This window comes from Panthera onca, chromosome A1 (assembly GCF_046562875.1).
Source record: "Panthera onca isolate mPanOnc1 chromosome A1, mPanOnc1 haplotype 2, whole genome shotgun sequence".
NCBI classification, from domain to species: Eukaryota; Metazoa; Chordata; class Mammalia; order Carnivora; family Felidae; genus Panthera; species Panthera onca.
In genome coordinates this window covers 2,143,812-2,157,360 of record NC_138339.1, presented here as the reverse complement: position 1 = coordinate 2,157,360, position 13,549 = coordinate 2,143,812, and positions in this window count along the sequence as shown.

Below are 13,549 nucleotides of genomic sequence, written 5' to 3'. Positions count from 1 at the left end.
TTTGTTGTTTCTGGTGCTGTTGACTTGAGCCCATCTGACAGCTGTGAGGTGGCATCTCCTCGTGGTTTTCATTTGCACCCCCTGAGGCTGAGCCTCTTTTCATGCGTCTGTTGGCCTCTGTGTTGCGGTCTCGACGCAGAATTGCTTCTTCTTTGGGAAACCACAATCTTTGCTCCTGTAGCTTCACCTGATTGGGTGAGGCCCACCCACACTCCAGGGGTCATCCACTCTACTCAAAGTCTGCCGGTTTAGCGGTTAAATGTGAATCGCATCTAGAAACACCTTCCCAGTGACATCTAGTCTGGTGTTTGACCAAACAAGTGGTTTCACGGCCAAGCCAAATTCACACAGTCAACGAACCAACACAAGCCTGAAAGCCCCCAGGGCCACGGCAATGACACCCCGCATGTGTTTGCCCCTGTGGTACCTGACACATTTTCTGGCGTGTAGCATGTGTTGGTCACGCTAATGACTGGATGAGACATAGTTTCAGGCACCGAATTAACTACAAGAAATCACCAGCATTTTAAATACACAAACAGAATTTTCCCAAGTTCGTTTTGGCTGAGTAGCAACATTAATTATGAGCCCACGCGTCAGTTCCCTAAAGTCCTTCTGGAGCGTCCAGGCCCCGGGGGTCATACATCTCATCGAGGGTCCACGGCAAATGCATCCCTGAGTCCCACCCCTCAGAGCCTCTAGATCAAAGCCCAGAAAGATTCCACTGTGTTTTAGAGACACGGACTGCGGCTAATAGTAATTAGGTGATTTGAGGACGTCGGTACAGGGTGTCGATGTCAAATTCCAGTGCCGGGACAGAGACCCCAGCAGCTCTCAGCCAAGGAGGGCTCCACCCTGCCCCTGAGCAGGCTTCTGGTCAAACTTCACTCCACCTTCGCCAGGGAAATCGGTGCCACAGTGTGGACCCCATGGTGCAACCCACAGGGAAAGACTCATGCGCGCTCAGAAAGCATAATTAACACCACAAATGTGAGGCTGAAAACTCCTCTCGGCCTTGGGGAAAAGACACAAAGGGGCTGTAGAATGGATGAGTATGGAAAACGGTAACTAAAATGTGAATATTAAAACAGGAAATAAGTAATTGCATTATTAGTATAAATGTACATTTACCAAGAAATATACATTAAAAGAAAACACATCACATCTACTGATACATCGTATCTACAGGCGCACATACGAGGAGGTTTTACTTGTGGTTCCCCCAAGACAATAATGTCCTAAAACTGTTTCATTATGTTGCCTTTGCCTTATATTATTCTACTATCCAAGGGAGCTGTGCCTCAATCAACAGTTTTCAATCTTCACTTTGTGCATATGACAAGGAATACCACTTATGCTGAAACTTATTTCTAGAAGGATGTATTGTCAGAATCTCAATTCATACATCAATTTTTACAATTACTATATTATCATTATGTATATAAACGTCCACGTCCACATTATATGGAAGTATCTACTGGTGTTATATTTACATATTTGTACACTGGAGACACAGAGAAGGTAGAATTGTTGAGTTCTTTTTCTTTTTTTTTTTTTTTTTAGGGAAATGCATTTTAAAGTTTATTCATTTTTGAGAGACACAGAGACTGCGTGAGCAGGGGAGGGGCAGAGAGAGAGAGAGAGAGAGAGAGAGAGAGAGAGAATCCCAAGCAGGCTCGGTAGTGTCAGCACAGAGTCCAACGTGGGGCTCGAACTCATGAAACCATGAGATCATGACATGAGCTGAAACCAAGAGTCGGACGCTTAAGCAATTGGGCCACCCAGGCGCCCCTAGAACTGTTGAGTTCTAATCCAAGAGCTAATCTACTGATTTATAACTTATTCTAAGCAGGTCTCATTTTTAAAGTAAGATTTTGTTCCTTTGAAAGTAACTTCCATTACCAAAGTATTTCCTAACACTGTACTAATGGCTTATTTATTCTTATAAGACCCAATTTATAAGACCATGGCCTAGGGAAACATTTGTGGTAAAGATAAGGCATAAACGAGGATAGTGAAATACTCACCTGCCAGAAATGGTGAGCCATGTGACTAGAAACAACCAAGACAGGTCCTCACCGGGCGTCGCTGACCCTTCCATCCCCCCTTTTCCATCCCCCAAAGCATTTGCTGCCTTGTTAGGATTCTACCTTATTCTCCCAGAATAACCGATGCGATGAGGCACACCGTGCTTGTATGGGAAATAAGAAAGCCTGTTTGGAATATTTTAGAAAAGGGAGATGCACAAAAACATTCCCTACACCGTTTGACACTCCCGGGGTGATGCAAAGAACACACGTGCTCCCTCCACTTGAATAGAAGTGCTCTCTGCCCCACGTGGCTTCCACTCGGGGACTTTCTGGCACGGCGGGGGACGGGAGGGACAGCACCAACCCCCAGCGCACATGAGGTCCTGGAAATGCCCCGCTGGCTTGTAGTAAGAGTGTTCGCAGGGCACATCATGCTGTCACTCTGGCCCCGGACCCCTGTGGCGTCCCACCGACTGGTGTTCGCTCTGGACGTCAGACACTGTATCCTGAGTGAGTCGACATCCCTACGGTGTATTGTTTTAAGCAACAATTTTCCTTTTCGTTCAACTATTTTGACGGAACCACTTCTGAAAGGTCCGCCACGGTCCCCTGCGTCTGTATGTGGAGTAAACAACATGTTGCTTGCCATTTGCCCCGGGACTCAGGATGTCCCCGAACTCTGCTCCTGTCCTCTGCCCCCAGATGGGGATGCCTGGATGCCTGAAGATCCATGAGTCACACGCCTTGCCTGGTTTTCACTGTCCCATGTCACCCCTCTGCATCCGGTGTGCTTCTTACAGCTTCTTCCTACTTTGTTTTTGTTCCGTGACTTTCTCTAGAGGCAGAGAACCAAGAGTTTCCACGAGAAACCAGACCACCAAGTTGCCAAATCATTAGCCTTCACATCAAAGTAACAGATTGCTAAGTAAGTCTGAACTTCTCACCCAACAGAACCCAAGGCGTCACCAGCTCAGAATCCAAGCCGCCGCTGTTTGGACGGTCGCGGTACTTGGCAAGCTGAGTCACTCAGAAGGGGACTCTTCTGTCCATCAGGACACCTGACGTTTCCCCAAAAAAGAAAAAAAAAAAAAAAAGTCATGGAATCAATCAGGACACACTGTCTTTTTATAAAAAATTTTTTTTGTAAACATTTTTTATTTTCAAGAGACACAGAGCAGGAGTGGGGGGAGGGGCAGAGAGAGTGGGAGACACAGAATCGGAAGCAGCTCCGGGCTCCGAGCCGTCAGCACAGAGCCCGACGTGGGGCTCGAACTCTCGAACCAGGAGATCAGGACCTGAGCTGAAGTCTCATGCTTAACCGACTGAGCCAACCAGGTGCCCAGAACACAGTTATCTTTAATTTGAGAAGCGGGAGGTGATTCATTTGTGAGATGTCAGGGAGAAAAAATGTGGAGATTTTCATCTTCCCACGGCGTCTGTCGATGGCTGAGATGTCGCCGAGATGTGGGGACTGCTTCTCCCTCTGTCACGGGCCGCCTGTCTGTAGAACACACACCTGAGTCTGTAGCTGAGGGAGATAAACTCCTCTCACACTCGGGCTGGCTGGACCGAAGGAGCCACGATCTAGAACGTTCTAGGCCAAAGGGCCTAAGGGTGGTTCCGCCAACAGCCCGTGCTCTGCGTGGGGGTCCACCAGCTAGGAGACGGGGCGGTGAGGGGTGTGGCTACCCAGAGCGCTGGGGTGCCACGTCCTCTCCCTGGCCACAAAAAGTCACCCAGGCAGCAAATGCAAAGGGAACAGGGTGGCGCAGTCGGTTAAGAGTCTGAGTGTTGATTTCAGCTCGGCTCAGGATCAGGCCAGGGCCAGGGTCATAGGACGGAGCCCTGAGTCCTGCTGTCAATTCTCTCTCTCCATCTCTCTGCCGCTCCCCTGCTCGCCCTCGCGTTCCCTCTAGTTCTCTCTCTCTCAAAATAAACAAATAAGCGTATCTCAAAAAGTGAAAGGCAGGTTTATTCTCTTGCCCACAGTTCCTACCTTGGAAATGACCTCGTCTGTCTGTTGCTTCCCTTACATGCGTGTCTGACGGAAGCAGGATTGACCTTGGCCGGGTGGGCGGTTCTTGACCCTGTCTGACATCAGTGCCACCTGGCAGTGCTTTTCAAAACCTCCCGGGTCTTGGACCCCGGTTCAGAGGCTGTGGGGCGAGGCCTGGCCGGGACGTGCTGTTTCCCGGTTGCACAGAGGAACATGTCATGAGGGCCTCACACAACTGGTCTGGAGCCCAGCAAGGCGTCCACACCGCCTCCCCAGGACAGAAAGTCATTCCTCCAGTTTGAAGGAGGTCGGTGTGGACGGGCAGGGAGGTCTCCCCAGGGGGCTCTTGCCCTGATAAAGCTGTAATGTAGCCCTCGTGACCCTGCTCCCGGCCCCGCCGCCACACCCGGCTTGTGCAGCCTCTCCAGGGCCTCGGTGCCGGTCCCCAAGAAGGCAAAGTGCATTCCAGGCTGACTGACGTGGTCCCTCCCTGCACCGAGGGGAATTCGCCCCATGCCAGCCCAGATACCAGGAAGAGGGCAGGCACACCCTCTGTGTCTCTGAAAGCTTTCTGTTTGAGAGTTTTAATGCATATTTACACATATATTTAAAATATTAATATTTAAAATGTAATTAAAAGATTTAAACCCATTTTAATACTAAAGGGAGACAAACAGTAAAGCCCATCCGAGGCGTTCAAGTTCTTAAGACAACGGTTGGTCAGTGGGATTCATTAACGTTGGGAACGATCCCCTTGTGCCTGGTTCGGGTCTTGGGGAGACCCGGGGGGCAGTGGTAGACAGTGTGGCCGGAGTTTGTCACATGTTCAGCACGGGGGCTGGAGACAGTGGGGTGGGGGGGTCCATGCTGACGATGAAGAACCCGTGGCCGGCAGACCCCACTGTGCTTCTCTGGGTAAGAAGCCCCCTCCCCTGGGCGACAGGGTTGGTTGGGGGGGGGGGTCCCCCAGGGCTGGGGTCTCTCATCCGGGACAGCACTTCTCAGCCCCCTCACTACTGACCTTTGGGGACGCTGTGGAGCTGTCCCGCACTTTGACAAATGTGGGAGGCTGTCCCTGGTCTCCCACGCTGCGCGGGGAACAGCCCCCTGCCCCAGCTGTAACTCCAGACCTTGTCGAGTGTCCGTGGGTGGCAAAATCACCCCCAGTTGAGAACCACACGTCCCAGAAGACCACCCCTCTGCCTTCATCCCATGTGTGACCAGCTGGTTGGGTAAGAGATTGGAGCCTCTCCCTTCCCCAGGGACGTCAGAGGCAGCCGACACTCTCTGTTCTGTGGTCCTAAGCAAAGCCTAAGCAAAGTAAGGCCCCCAATTTCTGATTTCTACATCGGAAGGGAACAGGTGTCATTTGCCCATTTTGTCGACGTGAAGGATAGATAGATAACCATTTGTCTACTGGTGGCTCTCTCGTGTTCTTCCTACCAGGAAGCAGCAAACTCACTCAAGCCTTATACTGACTTGTCACCGACCAGGGGGGCCCTCAATGGCACATTGCAAGGCAACCATCGGTGTGAGAGAAAGAATGTACCCCATGTACAGGTCCAGGCAAACGCTAAGTGGACGTAACGGAATGTATATTGTGTCACAGAAGGTCCGATGCTCGAAGGACACCTCACCCAGATGCCATCAGGGGAGACAGAGAGACCACAGGGACAAAGAAGCCCAGAGGACAGCAGGCGACCCCTCCCGAGTCGGGCTCCGCACCAGCCCAGGGTCCACTCCCGCTTTACCCGTTTACCGATATCAGGGCCAAGGGGCTGTTTTCTGGAACAATTAACCAGGAGAAAGAGAGCACAAGATGTGAACTTAGACTTCTCAAAAATATAAAAAAAAGTCAACAAATATCTAAATAAGGAGCTGAACTCTACTCATAATCACAGTCATGTAAGTCACAATAACATCCAGACACCCACTCTCTGAGAAAAAAAGAAAGGGAAAAGGAATAAAATAGAAAAGGAATAGAAAAGGAATAAAACGCTGTAAAACCTCCATCGTCAACCGGAGTAGATAAAAAACGGGCCCTTTTCTGCATGGCTGGTGGCAGGTGGATGTGACACGGGGTCTCCGGCAGGGGGTTAGCCAGCAGCTCTCACAATTTAATTCTACCGACTTGGTGGCTGTAATTCTATTAGAAATTTGCCCTGAAGTCATACAAAAAAGCGCGGTTTCCTGAACTATTTTAATTTGATCATCTCGATTTCTTCCTTTTACTTTTAAAACGAATTTAATTAAAGGCGAACCAAACCAGCTAAACAGCAAAGAGGATGGGAGGACTGCCTGATGGATGAAGACAGCCTCACCTGGGTGTTTCCCAAAGTGGTTCCTCACGGAACACCAACTGTGCAGGCAAAGGAGTGCGCCAGAGGAAAAGGCAGCTGTGCTGAGCCTGCCCCCCACCCCCCCACTCTCCCACCCCCTCCCCCGGCCAAGAAAGGGTGGGCCCCCTCCATCCTGAGCACAGGGACCTCACCCTGAGGGTAGCGTGCCTTGCATTAAGGATGCATGTTCCTTCCCCACTCCAGCAAATGCCCGGATGCAAGGCCGCCCACAGACTTGAAGAAAGATTGCCCAGTGCGTGTGCTTCTCCTTGGCAGGGTGCACAGCTTAGCAACAGAACAGCGTTATGGCTGCTCATCTCTGCAAGCCCGACACCTGTACCCCCATTTGGCGGTGTGGACCTAAGCAAATAAACGCCTGCCGAGGGTCTAAGTGGTCTATTCCACGCCTTGGGTCCTGCGGGTCTGACCCTACCTCTGTGCTCTCTGTGCTCAGCCATTCTGTTTCTATAATGTATCTAACTGCTGTTTTCTGGAGAAGGGTGGAGCCCACGGTCAGCCAACCCGAGGGCCAGGCACTTCTGCTCCCTCTACGTTAAAATTAACTTTAAATTACATGTTGACGCCAGCCCTATGAAATTTAGCAAACAGTGCATTGCATTTAAATAAATTATAATAATCAAGCTCCAGTGTTTGAATTAAAGCTTTTTATTGCACGATTTGACTGAATACTGTAAAAAGCTCATTAATTTGTATGCCACTAATTTGTAATTTGTGATAAAGCACCGTGGGGGGAGGGAGAAGCCAGACCGAAGTTCCTCTTTACTCTGCAAATCTCTTTCATGAAAGTGCAAATCAGCACTGTAAACAAGGGTGCAGGGGGTCTGATTTGAAATACTTAAGAAAATAAACTTTTCAAATACCTTTTAGAAGCATCATTTACATGCATACAATTTATATGCTAATTACAAATCATTCCGGTCTATTCACTAAAGTAATTCCCTTGAGAACCTCAGCTGGGCTTTTTCTTTTCCTTTCTTTCTCTGTTTTAGTTTTTTTTTTTTTTTTTTTTTTTTTTTTTTGGCCTCAGTTAAGTTACTCTTACACTTGAAACTTACAAGATGTGTATCCCCAACATGCTCTCTAGTTTACACGGACTTTGTCTAATTAACTTAAATTAGTGAAATTTCACTGCAGCTCTTGCCAATTTTCCTTTTTCTCCTGTATTCTCGTGTGATTCTAAAATGCTTCCAAGGTGGTTCTTCTTAAAGCAGAATTCTTAACGGAGGCGGTGGGACTCACTTGAGCAAGCTAGGAAGGGGGCGGGGGGAGGTGCGTTTAGATTCCTGGGCTCCTGTCATCATCCTAGGACTGGAAGTAGATTCTAGAAGCATGTTCTCCGTGTAGGGGTGTGTGTGTGTGTGTGTGTGTGTGTTGGAGGACAGGGGTTGCTGTTCCTAAGAAAGTGCTTAGGGGAGAGTGACCCCCATCTCTAAAGGGATGAAACCCACTAAACTTGATAAATACTAAACTTGATAAATATAATGTGTATGTTATACAGGTAAGACACTTGCCACCCGGGGGGGGGGGGGGGCTTGTTTTAAAATCCCAAATCATTTGCCATCTGAGATCACGACCCACTTGCACATCAAGGATTTCTCCCTCGGATCCAGGACTCTGATGGTGCCTGTGCCAGAAAAGTGGAATAAAATGTTGAGGTCATCGCTGCACAAACAGACTTTCCGAGTGGAGCCTGAGCGACAGGGTGGAGGTCCGCTCTGCCCGTCCCACTGCCCTGCCCGCAAACTGACCATGACAGGCCCCCGTGTTCTGCGAGGCAGCGGGCGTGGGACGAGCGAGGCCCTCAGACGGGCCGGCTGTGCCGTGGAGACGCGGCCCTGAAGCAAAGTCGACCGATAAGCTCGCCTTTTCCCAATTTATTTACTTGACTAATTGGGTTACAAAATAAAATTAAGATCAACAACAAATACCCTCTTTCAAGCCATGTAAATCACACACTGCGTGTCTCCCGGTGTAAGTTGAGGTGGTAACGTAATTAGCTCTTAGACAGGGGCTGGAGTTCAGAGACGGGAGCACATGCCTTCGAATTCCAGTCTTACACAACATAATTATTCTTATGTGAAATATAATTAATGAAGAAAACGCCTCAGATGTGTGGGCTAGGAAGGCAAATAGAGCCACCCTTTATTGTGCCTTCAAGGTTAGAATTATTACAGCACTTATAATTTTATTATAATTACCCATAATGAGACTCCACACATGTGATGTAGTCGATGCTTCTGACAATGGAAGTTTGCGGAATGCCTCATTAAGTATTTTAGTGCATATTTATGTGGCCTTCGCTCCGCCTCCCGGCTCTGGTGGCAACCCAGCCCATGTAAAGGCATATGTACATATTTTAATAAAAAATACTACCATTAAAGATCATAAAATGATTACAATGAATAGATATTAAGGTGTCACAGCTGTATAAGCCAATCCGTTTATGTACTCCCATGCCGAATTGTTTTATGACCTATCATAAGCCTATTAAACTGCTGGTAATAAAGGATTGTAATTAGTGATAAAACCTTGTTGCTTAGTGAGCCAAGACAGCCATCCTTACTTTGAATTTTATTGAAAGTAATCAAGACGAAACCTTCAGCAATGTCAAATAGCAGTTGAGAGCAAGGTTGCACTTTTACTGGGGACGGTCACATTTCACCTTCCATGGGGTCTCTCCTCCCTCTTCGTTTTGCTGGCTCACGAGTGTTTTTTGGAGTCTGCCTTTTGTCCTGTGTTATTTGGTTTGGGAACGCGAGGCACAGGAGGGAAGGCTCGGAGGCACCGGGCGAGCCCAGGGAAGGGCAGTGCGGCCAGGCCGCGGTGGCTCTTGGGACGAGGCACGAAGGCCAGGCAAGGGCGGCCCGGGCGCAGGGCCCAGCTTCCCGCAGCCAAGGCCCCTGCAAAGAAGACACCCTCACAACTGCCCGCAGTGGGGCGATGGGCCGGGGGAGGGGCGGCCCGTCCGGCGGGAGCCCGGCAGAGAACTCCACAAAACATGTGACCTTTTCGGCTCTCAAACCAAATTAACTTTTTTCCTAGTCATCCGTGGTTGAATGTGAACATCGCTTTGCAGAGGCACAAAGGGCCCCCTGCTAATCCGCAGGGCCACGCCGGGGCCTCCCTGCGTTTGTGCGACCGAGGCCCTGAATACATTACTTGTGCCACCGCTCTCGGGGCGCTGCTCCTTGGTCTGCTTTTGTGAGAGACAACGTTGCCAGCTACCTTCAAGCACGCTTCCCGCAGCTTCCCGTAGCTTCCCGCAGCTTCCCGTCCACGTTCTGGGTCCAGCAATTTTATCAGGGGATAGGAGCCTGGAACGTGTGTTTGCAAATCCTTGCAAAGGCAGGGCGCACTTTTCTGCCCGGTTCCAAAGAGCACACGCAAGAGCCAGGACCCAGGCAGGCGGAGGACAGCACGTGCCCCAGGCCGGAGCCCCAGGTCCTCAAAGGGCAGCCCCTGACCTCCTGGGACAGGGCTCTGTAGGGGATGGTGGGTCCCAGGGCCTCACGCCTTCCTGCTAAGGGAAACCGGAGACCCTGGGTTTCAGTGACAACGATGGCCCAGCCCTGCACTGTGCCCCTGACCAAGCCGAGGACGTGCCCAAAAGCCAGGTGGAAGGTCCCTGGGTCTCTGCGTGCTAACTGGACTTTGCAGCCCACCGTGCTTGGCTTTCACGGCACTGAATTGAGCAACAGGGAAACTATAGTAACGGATAATCGGCTTCAAGTCAATGGAAACTATGTATCTCGGTGGGTAACAAAGCCAGGGCTAAAAAAAGAAAAACCCTAAAACCTGCTGGAGGCGCTCGGTGGGGGGAGGGGCCAGCAGGGCGCTGCCTGAAGTCCCGGGGGGGTGCTGAGCAAGCCAGCCCCTCTCACCTCCACATTTCTCTGGAGGTGGGGGTGGGGTCTTAACGCACAGAAGCCAAGAGCAATGGTTGCGGGCCTGATAGATGCACAGATAGATGCTTGGTAATTAATCGAACACTAAACAGGAGATACGAGGTTAGATGCACAGCATCAGGTGAGTATCCAGGCAGGAAACTAAGTGCCAGGGCATCCCCGTGTTGGACCCGGGGAGGGCTGGAGCCAGGGCAGGGCCGACCCTTTCTATCGTGGATCTCCTCCTGACCCTCCTTCCAGCTCATCATGAACCCAACCCTTGCCTGCTCACCTGCTCTGTGCGGCAGGCGGGGGGGCGGTTACACTTAGTGTCGTCGCAGGGAAATTATAAGGTGGACCGAGAGCCCGCGCCTCGTGCTCCCCGAGAGAGCCGTGCGGCCAAATGTCCCCTCACCGGACATCTGCGGGGGACAGCAGGGACGCAGGAGGCCGATGGCTTCCGCTAGCCAGTCAGAAAGATTGCTGTTCTATTTTATTTTTTTATCTTAAATGTGTCCAGAGTTGGAGGGCTAAATATGAAAGCTGTAGCAGTTGGTCAGGTTTGAAGCTACTGGAAGAAAGTTAAGCCCCTGCGTCGGCTGGCCCAGATACCCGCCATAAGCTGACAAGTAATTAAACCAGCATATCTATAACAACTGTCATCTCTTATTTCTGTGCGACTTGGATGTAAACCAAAGGCAAGAAAGCCAAGAAAAAAAAAAAAAAAGAGAGAGACTAGAGAAGAAGAGAAGCTTGGTCGTCCAGGGCCACCGGGGGCTGTCCTGCTAAACAGTTTAGCAGACCTGGGCATTTAGAGGCTTGTAGCCCAGATCAAAAGGGTCACTGCTCCTTTACCTTAACAGCGGGGAGACAGCATCAAATAGGGTGTAAATTTGAGCTCTGCAGTTTTGAGGAAGCCGAGCGTGAAATGCATTCTAATTCTCCGATGTGGCCGGCACTGAGCCACTGAGCCGCCCTGCTGAGGTTCCTGCTGCATTTCCCACAAGCTGGGGGGACTCCCGGGGAGGCGCACAGCCCCCCCTCCTCCCCCCTCCGCCCCCACCAACCTGACCGCCAGGGACCCTCCCCGGGCGGCCCCCCTCGGGGCTGACGCTTCAACGCTTGGGTCCAAACAGAAGCTTTTGCTGTCCCTCCCTCCCCCCCACCCAGACACAAGGTACATCTCTGGGGAGATCTGTGTACACGCGGGGGATCTTTTGCATCTGTGGGTGTCACAGCTCCAGGATTCCAAGTGCCGTGGTGACCGACCTACCTTTCTGGGCCGGGGGCTGATATGAATGGAACGCTCTGCTCTGCCAGTCACCACAGTCTGAGCTGTTTTTGTGCACAGACCTCATTTGCGTGATGCATTTGAAAATGATGTTACGGGGACCCGTGACACTGAATTGAAATGGCTCCATGCTTTCCAAGATAAGCGGGCAATTCCGTCCCTGTGCATCTCGGCCTTGTGAGGAGAAGAAGCTCCCGTCAAGAGCCTGGCTTTCAGGGGAAGAGGGCTCAGGGGTAGGTTCCATTCGTAGACACACAATGACAGTCTCCGTCATCACAGGCCTGCTGCTGGAGCCCACTGTGTGGCACCTTTCGAGGGAAAACAAAAAGTGTCACGGATCGCTTTAGAACTCGGACGGTCCTGTTTGCAGGCGGATTTGAGATTGCTAAGGGGAAAATTTAAACATTTAAGATGCTCTATTTACTCTCCCTCCAGACCTTTGTAGACCACACCCTCCCCCAAACATGGAGGAATTAGGAGCATGATTGTTAGGGCTCTCACTGCAAAAATGACCGCTGTTTTCCTTCTAAAACCTCTTAATACTTTCATAGGCTTCTCTGTCCAAATGGACTGTAAGCGCTGTTAATTTCCGAGTCTTCAAACTTGAAATTACTTGCCAGTCTCGGAAACACAGACCCAATCCGGGGCCCATCCACACCTTCTGTTTGTTTTTCTCCTCATGAAAAGTGTGACAAGCAAATAATTAAGCTGCAAAAGTGGGCATAGATCAGCGTCTGCGGTCACAGAACAGATCGCCTTTTGAAGACTGCATTTGAAAAGATGTGCTCCAGGAGAGCACTTACTCCGGCCATCTAAGTTATCTGGCTTAAACTGGATGCGTTTCTTCTGTAAGATGGTTTATCCCATCGCATCAAATAGAATGTTTGATGTGCCCGGGCATAACAAATTATCTGCGTTGGATTTATTTCAGTGAATTCCCCTTCTCCTTCTGGTTTCAAGAGAGTAAGCCCCGGGTTTCTAAATATTATGAAAACAACCAGATCTGAGAGACATAATATCCACAACAAAGGAAAGCGAGTGACCAGCCCAGTTACATTGTCTTTTGAACAACAAGTCAATGCAGACAGAAGTAAATGACAGTTAATTACAAATTACATTCTGGTTGGGGCTGAGCAGGCCTCTCGCCTTGAATAATGATCGGGCCCTCGGGCGCTCACCTGCCTGCGAGCGACCGTAGGAGACACAGGCTGGGGTGCCATACAAGTTTCAAAACAAGATGCTAAACACAAAAGCTTATTGGATTACAGAGGTTTAGGAAAAGCATTCAGATCTCTCTCGGCAACTGCAGGCCGAGGGCGGAGGGATTTCTAGAAGGAAGGCTGCTCACCGGACCTTTGGGAAGGCTGGCCCCAGTCTCCATGGAGGGCCATCGCCCCTTGTTTGCTGACGTTGGAGAACCTGTCCCGCCTCAGGGAAGACCCCTTAAAACCCAGCCAACTAATGCAGAGAGTGGTAGATACTGCGGAAGGTCCTTCAGACTCGTAGTCAAAGGAATGCAACAATGTACTCAGAGTGTGTGTGTATTTTTCCTTAACCTGAAGAGAATTTTCACCACCCATCAGCAGATACTTTGATTTACTAATAATTTATTTCAGTTTAAACACTACGTGAATTTATCGCATTCTAATCTAAGTCAAATTTGAAGTTAAGACAGTTGCAAAAAAAAAAAAATAACACAAAGTTGAAAAAAATTAATGTCAGCGTTCCTGCGTTGAAAAGACCTTGGCTTTTGTAATTCACTAAAGCAATTTCTATTCATTTAGTTGAGCTAAATGCTTATTGTTAAAGACAAAAGCCCCAACAGTCTGACATTGAGCTCATTATGTATGTTAGAAACACTGCAATCCAAGGCCACACCGCACGCAATAAAGGCAGAGACTGGGGGGGGGGGGAGGGGGAGGGGCCAGGGATTAAAATGCAGACCACGCCGTTCTCCTCAATAACTTTCCATTTAGAGCTGATTAAAA